This window comes from Callospermophilus lateralis, chromosome 15 (genome assembly GCF_048772815.1).
Source record: "Callospermophilus lateralis isolate mCalLat2 chromosome 15, mCalLat2.hap1, whole genome shotgun sequence".
Taxonomy (NCBI): Eukaryota; Metazoa; Chordata; class Mammalia; order Rodentia; family Sciuridae; genus Callospermophilus; species Callospermophilus lateralis.
In genome coordinates this window covers 52,178,375-52,189,305 of record NC_135319.1, presented here as the reverse complement: position 1 = coordinate 52,189,305, position 10,931 = coordinate 52,178,375, and the positions used below count along the sequence as shown (strand labels likewise).

Genomic DNA, 10,931 nt, shown 5'->3' with positions numbered 1-10,931 from the left:
AACATTTTACCAATGGTAATAGTCAATGCAATTAGACAAGAAAAATTGGATACATAATAATGATAAACAATGAATAAAGCAAACTATATTACCCTGAAAATCCTAAATAAACCATAAGAAAGTTTAAGTGATAAAAGCAGTGTGTAAGATTGCAGGATATAAAAACACTATCAAAAATAAATGACTACAGATCAATTTCCTGCACGACAGGGTGAAGAGCTCTACTGACTACTCCCTACTAAAACTGATAAAAATTATCTTAAAGTAAACAGAAGCCTCTGAAAATGGCCCTTTGGGCAAATAGCAAAGAAACATCTAATCATGAAGATTTAGAAAATTTGGAAGAAAGTGAGTTTGTGGCATTTGAACCAAGACCTCTCCTTCCCATCCCTATCCTTGTTCAGTAAGACAGAAAATCAACTTCAGATTGGTATGACATAGAACACTGAACACTTTCTACTCATGGGTCTCAATCAGAGGACTTTATTTTATTCTTCCATTTTTAGGTTCTTTTTGGTTTAAGATGACAGTAATCCATCTTGACATAATTATACAAGCATGGAATATATCTTGTTCTAACTCAGACAGAAGTACCTCTCCTTCTCTATCCTTCTCCCAATCTACTGCTCCCATCCCTCTATTGATCTTTCTGCCATTGACCCATTTAAAAAAAATCAATTTCTTATGAATGTACATGATGGTGAGATACACTGTGGTATATTTATATATGTACATAGGTCTTTTTTTTTCTTCTTTTGGCATCAGAAATTGATCCCAGAGGTGCTTAACTGAGGCACATCCACAGCCATTTTTAATGTTTCATTTCAAAACAGTGTCTTGCTAAGTTGTTTAGGCCTTTACTATGTTGCTGAGGCTGGCTTTAAACTTATGATCCTTTAAACTTACCTCAGTCTTTAAAATTGATGGGATTACAGGCATGTGCCACCATGCCTGACCAGAGGATTTCCTTACTTCGATGAGTTGTTCTTAAGCGTTTCTCACCTTGACCCTTTTCTTAGGTTAACTCCTAGGAATGTGTGGTCAATAATTGGTAGGTTACTTTGGCCCAGTCTACTTCCATGTCTACTCTTTCTTGATATTGGCCCACTGAAAATACTGGAACCACAAAGGCCTTCCTACAGTTCCATGCCAAGAGAATCTAGCCAAGAACACCCTACCACTAAGTTATTAGAATGGAGTGCCACTCCAAGAGAAAGGTGCCATTGTCCTCATACCTACTCCCTAGGCGAGAACCCTGGTCAGTGACTTTTCCTCAGGGAGAAAGAAGCAGGCTGTAAGACAGATAGTTCTTTAAGAACTAACTTAAAGAAGAGATTTCATTTGACAGAAAGTGTAGAACATTATAATGCTAAAAAAAAAAACTGGCAAAAAGTTGGAGCTTATGATGTAGAAAATTGGAAGGAAATTCATGGATTTAATGAACACACAACCCTAAGTAAACTAAAGATATACCTCCTTAAGGAACAACATTAGAGACACAGCACTGGGGAAGGAAATACTTTCATTAAAATAATCCAGCCAGTCTCTAAAAACTTAAAGATCACATAACAACAACAAGCCCTGTTTGAGAGGAATATCCAGAGATGCTATGATACAGTGTTTATAATGTTCAAACACCCACAATGAGGCATGCACATTTGAACAAACATGGTCCATGCACCGGAGTAGGCAACAGAAATTGCCTTGAAGAACAGATGTTGGTTTTTAACAGGAAAACATTTCAAAAGAGCTGTTAAATTGTATTTACAGAACAAAAGGAAAGATTGATTAAAGAAGTAAAGTATCACTATAATGTCATGTTGAATGGAGAATACAATAGATAGGAAAAAATGTAATGAATAAAGAAAAATAAATACCAGAGTGACTGAAGAGTAGATGAACTAGAAAATGAAGAATTAGAATTCTTGAATATAGATTAAAACATATTATGCAAACTGAAGATACAGGGAAAAATAAAGAAAATGAAGACAACCTGAGAGGAACATGGGGGATGTAGATACCATCAAACACACCAGCATACACATAATGAGAATACCAGGGGAGTAGAGAGAAAGCACAAAAAATATTGAAAGAAATAACTGAAAATCTCTCAAATTTATTGAGAAATAACAAATTTGTGTACATGGTATATAATATAATTAAATATAGGAATCTTGATAAACTTCAAAGAGACCCATAGACATGCCGAAGTGAAACCAATAAAAATAACAATGAAAATTAAAGATAAGGAGAAAATCTTGAAAACAAGAGAAAAGTCATGTTTCATTTACAAGGAAATCCCAATAAGATTAATATCTAACTTCTCCATAGAAACAGTGCATGCCAAAAGTAACAGTACAGCATATTTAAGTGCTCAAAAAGAAAAGTATAATCAAGAACTCCGTGTCAAACAAAGCTATTGTTCACAATAAAGAGACAATGAAGATTTTCCCAGAATTAAATTGAGAGAATTCTAGTAGGCCTGACTTACTAAAAAAAAAAAAAAAAAAAAAAAAGTGAAGGGATTTTTTAAGGCTGAAAACAAGTGACAACAGAGGATCATTTGAATCCACATGAAAGCAAAAACATTGATAAAGCTAATTAAATTGGAGAGTATACAGGATTCATGCTACATTGGTAAATTTTAGTTCTTAAAAACTAATAAGCAACATCAGAAAGGTAGCTATGTGAAATGATGGGTATGTTCATTTGCTTCACTATAGTAACTTTTTTATTTGCTGTATACCTAACATCTTTCACAATGATATTTATTTTTTAAAATATTCAATCTAATAGGAAGATAAAACAACTATAAACACATATGAACTCAATAACACAAACCCCAAATCCATAGAACATTCTAACAGAAATTAAGGGAGAAATAGACAAGTCATGAGGTTGAGGCTTTGATATGTCAGTTTCAATAATGAGTTAAAAAAAAAAAAACAGAAGAGTTTCAAAGTAGAGGGCTATCTACTATCAATCAGTGCACATTCTCTGTGATGGAACATTTACTAACACATAAAACAAACTTCAATGAATTAAAATATAGCTAGAATGTTGCTGTGGTATTGCTCAGGCACTGGGTTCAGACGGAGAGGGAAGAGGAGAAACGCTAACATCCCTGAGCAAAGGCAGGAATGGGTTGGACCCAAAGCTGACTCTTCAGCCTCAATAAATTATACCCAGGATGGTAGCCCAGGCTTTAAGCAGGGTCCAGCAGGGGTGCGGGGTAACTGGGTAAGATGACAACAAACAGCGGCCACAGAAGTACTATGATATTACTTCTATCAGTTTAGAAGCCCCCAAGGAGACTGACTGCATTCTTACACAGAAACTACCTTGAGGTTTTTTAAGACAAGAAAGGGCTGCAGCACAGAATTTCAATTTTGGGGTAAATTAAAGAAGCTGGTGAAAGAGTAAGAGAGATCAGTGAAATAAAGTTATTTTGAAATAAGAAAAAGTGAACTGAGTTTATTGATTTTTAATCTTCTGTGATCTGTAAATAAAAATGTTGGAGGAAAAAAACGTTTAGCTTTGTATCCTACAGATTAGGAGTACATACAAAAGATGCTGATATTGATACATTGTGTGTTGCACCAAAACATCTTAATTGGAGTGGTTTTATTTTCACCCCATTCTATGATAAATTAAAATTACTGGAAGAAGCCAAAGATTTAAGAGCTATGAAAGAAACATTTCTACCAGTTATTAAACTCTGTTTCAATGGGATAGAGATTAATATTTTATTTACAAGATTATCCCTGCAGACAATTCCAGAAGACATGGACCTGTGAGATGACAGTCTGCTTAAAAATTATAGATATACTATGGATATGGAGTCTTAATGGTTGCAGGTAACTGATGAAATTTAACTCTAGTACCAGATATTGACAGCTTCAGGTTAGTTCTGAGAGCTATCAAACTATGGGCCAAATGCAACAATATATATATATATATATATCCTTGGTGGTATTTTCTGGGCTGTACTAGAAGCAAGAACTTGCCAGCTTCATCTAAATGTACTAGCATCAACTGTTGCACAAAAACATTTTCCTGGTATTTCCTAAAGTGGAATGTCTAAATCCAGTGCTATTCAAAATGCCTGAAGAATGCAATCTTAAATTTGCCTGTATGGGACTCAAGGGTAAACCCCAGTAATAGGTACCATCTTATGTCTATAATTACACCAGCTACTCACAACAAAGCTTCACATGCAATGTGTCCATTTCAACATGGTGGATCACAGTTGAGAATTTTAAAAAATGCCTTTCTGTCACAGATGAAATTGTATATGTTAGAGAGTAGTCCAAACTATTTGAAGCTCCAAATGTCTTTCAAAATTACAAGCATTATACTTTATTTTTAGCAAATGCACCAACAGAAAAAAAATACCTAGAATTGGTGAGCTTGGTTGAATAAAAAAATCTAAATCCTGGTTTGAAGTTTGGAGAAGAATGCATTTATTACACTTGGCTCATGTGAATCCCCAGTCATCTCCAGCACCCACAGAAAATCCTGACAAGGATAAATTTCCCATTATGTGAGTAATTGGGTTAGGGTTTAAAAAAAATAGAAAATTCTAAAAGTCTCACTTTCATCTCACCTATGATATTCAGTCTTTCACAGACACAATTTATAGGTAAACAATAAACAGCATGAAGTTTGAAGTGGACATGAAAACTGCTGAAATACATGCAATAAATTGCAATTTTATGTGTTTTTTATTAGAAAGTATAACTATTTTTAGATTTTGAGCTTGATTTTTTTCCTAAAGGATTTCCATTATCATTAATTATTAAAATGGACACTCTTGTGTAGTGGTATACTATTACACTTCAGAGAAATGACAAGAGTACATCTAGTTTGGCTCCTAAGAGGTAGCAGTAACTCTAAAAAATGAAAGTGAAATGTCAACTCTAGGGTATACATTTGATATTGAAAAAATAATTAGAAAATGCTTGTTTTTAATGGGGTTATGATTAAGAAGTGACATATTGATTTTATTTATAGTATTGTTTTATAGCATGTATTAATCAGTGATTAGCCAGCAAATATATTTCTTTGAGTTTATTGAAGCTCCATATTTTTACCTTCAATATATTGTCTTCAAAACAAATTTTAAAAGCTTGTAAAGGTTCCCCTAATTTCCTATTAACTTGTATGCACAAAATTGAACTTATTTCACAAAAACCAAAATTACAGAATTTTCTTAAGCCATGGTGTGAAACCAATGACCCTATTACTACATGGCACAGAACACTAAAGTTTGGTTCCAACGTTAAAACTTTAGGGTGATTAAAACATAATGCTTGTGGAACATGACATCCATCTTGGATGACCATTTGATCTTTAAATAAAAGGAATTCATACACTCCACAGAACTTCTCTTCCTGTCTATAGTAAATTGATTTTCAGTTTTAAATGTGGGCAAAAAAGCATTGTCTTCAAGATTTTTATTTTTAAATGTTTTACCAAAATTTGTCAGTAAATTTAACATACAGAAATATTTTGAAGAACATGTCTAGCAAGCAATTAACATCTAATCAATCAGTTTTCTACACAGTTATTTATTTTGTTTTATTACATCAAAAAATTATGAATTTCTTATAATTTCTTATAATTATAATTTTTTATAATTGAGTGGCAGAAAATCCATCTTTATGAAGTATGAAGGATGTCAGATGGTCATAAACTTACTATTTCTTAATCTGGACAAAGTAAAGCCAACAAATTTTTATGATGAGCATTGCTAGTCTTCTGTGCCACAGGTCATTTTCAGTTACCCTTCTACCTCCCAGCTACTCACTGCCTCTGTCATTAATATTCACTTCTCCTCAGTCTAAATTCCTGGACCTCCTTTCCATTGTGTATTATCCATACAAATTCATCCACAGTGAAGGAGTGCTCTGCTCTTCTACCTGATTCTCTCCGTACCACCAGTTTGTAGGAGCCCTGAATGGGCACTGATGAGAAGGGAAAGGAGAGAAAATTTTACAAATTCTCCATTGTACTCCATTCTGTCACATGTGTATCATTCATGTTGAACTGTAATTACTTAAACTCTTCCACTATCCATCTAAATTAATTTTCTGAAGAAATTGAACTGTAGTCTTTCCCCTTTAGGCTATGCATTAATTGAGGTTTTCTTTCTACCATGACTTTTTAATGTCTAGTGCACACTATTTCTACTTTCCACATCCTTGCTCTGCACAATCACCTTCTTCCTACCACCTAAGAAAACATGTTCAACTAACCAGTGAAGTGCACAAGGTGTCCATGTGTTTTGTATACCTTCAATATTAAAATTGCCAAGCACAGACCTAATCTTGTCATTTTGTTTACACACTGGGGGAAAATTTTTAGTTTATAAAGCATTTCATGTAAGCATCCAGGTTTTTCCAGGCTGGAAACCTGGACCTTTTCCGTGTAATGGCTCTCTAATTCTGGTTTTTATAACCTGAAATCAAACTGTTGCCATCACATGATGTATGTAGTACATCTCATGATTGGAGTTGGCTTTGATTTTTAGTATATGTAATCATATTTTTCAAGAGCTATTTTGTAAACAGATGATGCAATTCTCCAATAAAAAACACAATAAAATTTTTAGAAAACAGCAAAATTATTTAAAAATATGGAAACAATGCAACATATATTTTGTAGCTACAATGGCATAAAATTAAGATCTCATAGAAGATGAATTGAGACGTTTATAAAAATGTGAAAATTAAACAAAACACTCTTAAATAATCAACAAGTCAAAGAAAAAGTCAGGAACTTTGAATTATTCTTGAGACTAATAAAAATTGAGACATGATATCAAAACTTATGGGATACAGCAAAAGCAGTGTTTAGGGGAAGATTCATCGCTATAAATGCTTAGTTAACAAAGAGATCAATAAATTTACCTTCTATATTAGGTAGTGGATAAAGAAGGGGGAACTAATCCTAAAGGAATCAAAATGAAGGAAATTGATAAAGATTAGACTGGTTGTTAATAAAATAGATAACAGAAAATTAAAAGATTAGTTTAAAAACTCAATCACATTTACAAGTCTTTACCTTCATCACAAGAAAACAAAGTAGAAGATTCAGATTAATAGAATGCTTTTACAATAAAAACACTGAAGAAACTAGGAAAAGAAGATATTTTAATTGTAATTTCCCAGAAAAATAAAAACAATGGAATATTCATATACACACATACAGTGTGTATATAAAATATGCACATATATAAAATCACATTATATATATTCACATAAATATATAATAAATATTTTATATTATATAAAATATAACCATATATATAAATATATTAAGACCACAAAAGGTCATCTTTTCAAAAAAGGTTGTTGTGACAATTAGTTGTTCACATGCAAAAGAATGAAGTTAAATCCCCACCTCATACCATGCCATATGTAATAATTAACTACAATGGATTAAATATAAAATATAAAACTATAAAATCTTAGAAGAGAGCATGAGGTAAATCCTTGGATTTGGCAAAGGATTCTCAGATATAACATGTCATGCATAGAAAACAAAAACAACTGATAAACTCTACTTCAGCAAAATTAAAAATGTACTTCAAAGGACACCATTAAGAGCATGAAAAGACAAATCATAGAATGGGATAAAATATTTGTGAATCATGTTTCTAATAAAATATTTGTTTCTAGAATAGAAAACATTTACAGCTCAATAATAAAAACATGAAATGCCTAGTTTAAAATGGTCAAACTATCCTAATGGAAGTTTTCCAAAAACTATACATATGGTCAAGAGAATTGAAAATATATATGTGCACACAAATTTATACATAAATATTATAGCAGTAAAATTCACAAGTGCCAAAATGTGGAAACCAACCAAATGTCCATCACTGAAAATATGCATAAACAAAATATGGTGCATTCATACAATTAAATATGTGGCCATATCAGGGATGAAATACTGAACATTTTATAACATGAATGAATGAAACTTAAAAACATGTTAAATAAATACTATTCAGCTACAGAAGACCACAAATTATATATGATTTCTTTTTTGGTGGAATATGACTCTGCTATACTACTCCTTGGTATCTATCCAAAAGAATTCAAGTCTACACACTGTAGTGATTCATGTATATTCATGTTTATAGCAGCAACATTCACGATAGCCAAATGTGGAATCAACTTAGGTGTCAGTCAGTGGATTGATGGATACAGAAAATGTGCTATATATACAAAGTGGAGTTTTATTCAGCCATAAGGAAGAATGAATTTATGTCAGTATAGGAAAATGGATGGAACTTAAGAAGATTATGTTAAGTAATAAACGTAACAAAACTCAGAAAGTCAAGGTCCCTGTGTTTTCTCTCATGTGTGGAAACTATAGAGGAAAAAGGAAACGAAAGATTAGGGAGAATCTTATGAAAATCAAAAGGAGGTCAGAAGAGTAGAGGAAAGGGACCAAGAGAAAGGAGGCTGGGAGGAAAAGGAGAATTGAGGAATGATATTGGCCAAATTTGATTATTATACTGTGTCCATGTATGAATATTACAATAAATCTGACCACTATGTAGCATTATAATGCACCAATAAAAATGCATGGACAATGCAGTTGATGAAATGTCAAGGAAGAAGTTCAGAAGGTTCATAATTAAAATGATATCTGAATTAAAGAGTGACCTAAATGAGCAAATACAGGCAAAAATTGATCACTCCAACAAAGAGATAAGTGAGCAAATACAGCCAACCATTGATGACATCAATTAAGAGATAAGGGAACACATACAGGTAGCCAAATATTACTTCAAGAAAGAGATATTCTGAAAAAATCAGAAATCCTTGAAATGAAGGAAATAAACTAATAAAAGGTGAAACTAAGTCAAGTTAAATTAAAAAAAAACTCAATAGAAAGCAACAGATTAGATCACTTGGAAGACAGAACATCAGATAATGAAGACAAAGTATATAATCTAGAAAATAAAGTTTACCACACAGTGAAGATGGTAAGAAACCATGATCAGAACATCCAAGAATTATGAGATAGCATTAAAAGATCAAGAATTATTGGAATAGAGGAAGGCATAGAGTTTCAAACCAAAGGAATGCACAATATTTTCAATGAGATAATATCAGAAAATTTCCCAAATATAAAGAATAGGAAAATCAAATACAAGAGGCTTATAGGACAGCAAATGTACAAAATTATAAATGATCTACACCAAGGCACATTATAATGAAAATGCCTAGCATATCGAATAAAGATAGAATCGTAAGGCTGCAAGAGAGAGGAATCAGATCACATACAGATGGAGACCAATTTGTATCTCAGCAGAGTTTTCAATACAGATCCTCAAAGTCAAGAGATCCTGGAACAACAATCAGGAATCTCATATCCAGCTAAATTAAGCTGGATTAATTTAAATTTGATGATGAAATAAAAACCTTCCACGATAAGCAAAAGTTAAAAAAAAATTACCACTAGAAAACCTGCACTAGAGAACATCCTTGGCAAAATATTCCATGAAGAAAAATGAAAAACAACAGTGAAAATCATCAGAGGGAGGTATTACACTAAAGGATAAATTAATCAAAGGAGAAACCAAGTCACATTAAATACCGAAAGTGAAAAAAAATGGCTGGGAACAAATCATGTTTCAATAATAACCCTGAATGTTAATGGACTAAACTCACCATCAAAACACATAGACTGGCAGATTGGATTAAAAAAGAAGACCGAACAATATGTTGTCTGTAAGAAACTCATCTCATAGGAAAAGACATCCACAGACTGAAGTGAAAGGTTAGAAAAATCATACCACTCACATGGACTGCAGAAGCAAGCAGGGGTTTCCATCCTCACATCAAATAAAGTAGACTTCAAGCTAAAGTTAATCAAAAGGGATAAAGAAGGACACTACATACTGCTAAAGGTAACTATACACCAACAACACATAACAATTATAAATATATATTCCCCAAACAATTGAGCATCTATGTTCATTAAACAAATTCTTCCCAAGTTCAAGAGTCAAATAGGCCACAAAACAATAATTCTGGATGACTTTAACATACCTCTTTCATGACTGGATAGATATTCCAAACAAAAGTTGAACAAAGAAACTATAGAACTCAATAATACAATTAATAACTTAACTGACATATAGAGAATAATTCATCCTTCAATGAACAAATACACTTTCTTCTCAGCAGCACATGGCTCCTTCTCTAAAATAGACCATATATTATGTCACAAAGCAACTCTTAGCAAATATAAAAAAGTACGGATACTAGCCTGCCTTCTATCAGAGCATAATGGAATGAAATTTGAAACCAATGGTAAAGTAAAAAATAAAAGCTACTCCAACACTTGGAGACTAAATAATATGCTACTGAAAGAACAATGGGCTGCAGAAGACATCAAGGAGGAGACTCAAATTTTTAGAGTTGAATGAGAACACAGATACAACATAGCAAAATCTCTGGGACACTATAAAAGCAATTCTAAGAGGAAAGTTCATTATATGGAATTCATTCCTTAAAAGAAGAAAAAGTCAACCAAATAAATGACTTAACATTACATCTCAAAGCCCTAGAAAAAGAACAAATCAACATCAAAAGCAGTACAAGACAGGAAAAAATTAAAATCAAAGCTGAAATCAATGAAATTGCAACAAAAGAAACAATTTAAAAAATTGACAAAACAAAAAGTTGCTTCTTTGAAAAAATAAATAAAATTGAAAGACCATTATCCATGCTAAAAAAAAAAAAGAGGACAGAGAGAACTAAAATTTCTAACATAAGTGATGAAAAAAGAAATATCACAATGGACACTACAGAAATACAGAAGATAATTAGAAATTATTTTGAAAATTTGTATTTCAATAAAATAGAAAATATCAAAGGCATTGACAGATTTCTAGAGTCATATGATTT

At 32.3% G+C, this 10,931-nt stretch overlaps 1 pseudogene; it reads left to right on the top strand.

Moving 5' to 3' along the window:
- The first annotated feature begins 284 nt into the window (after window positions 1–284).
- Window positions 285–10,931, top strand: part of LOC143381054 (poly(A) polymerase type 3-like) — a 91,798-nt pseudogene continuing 81,151 nt past the window's right edge.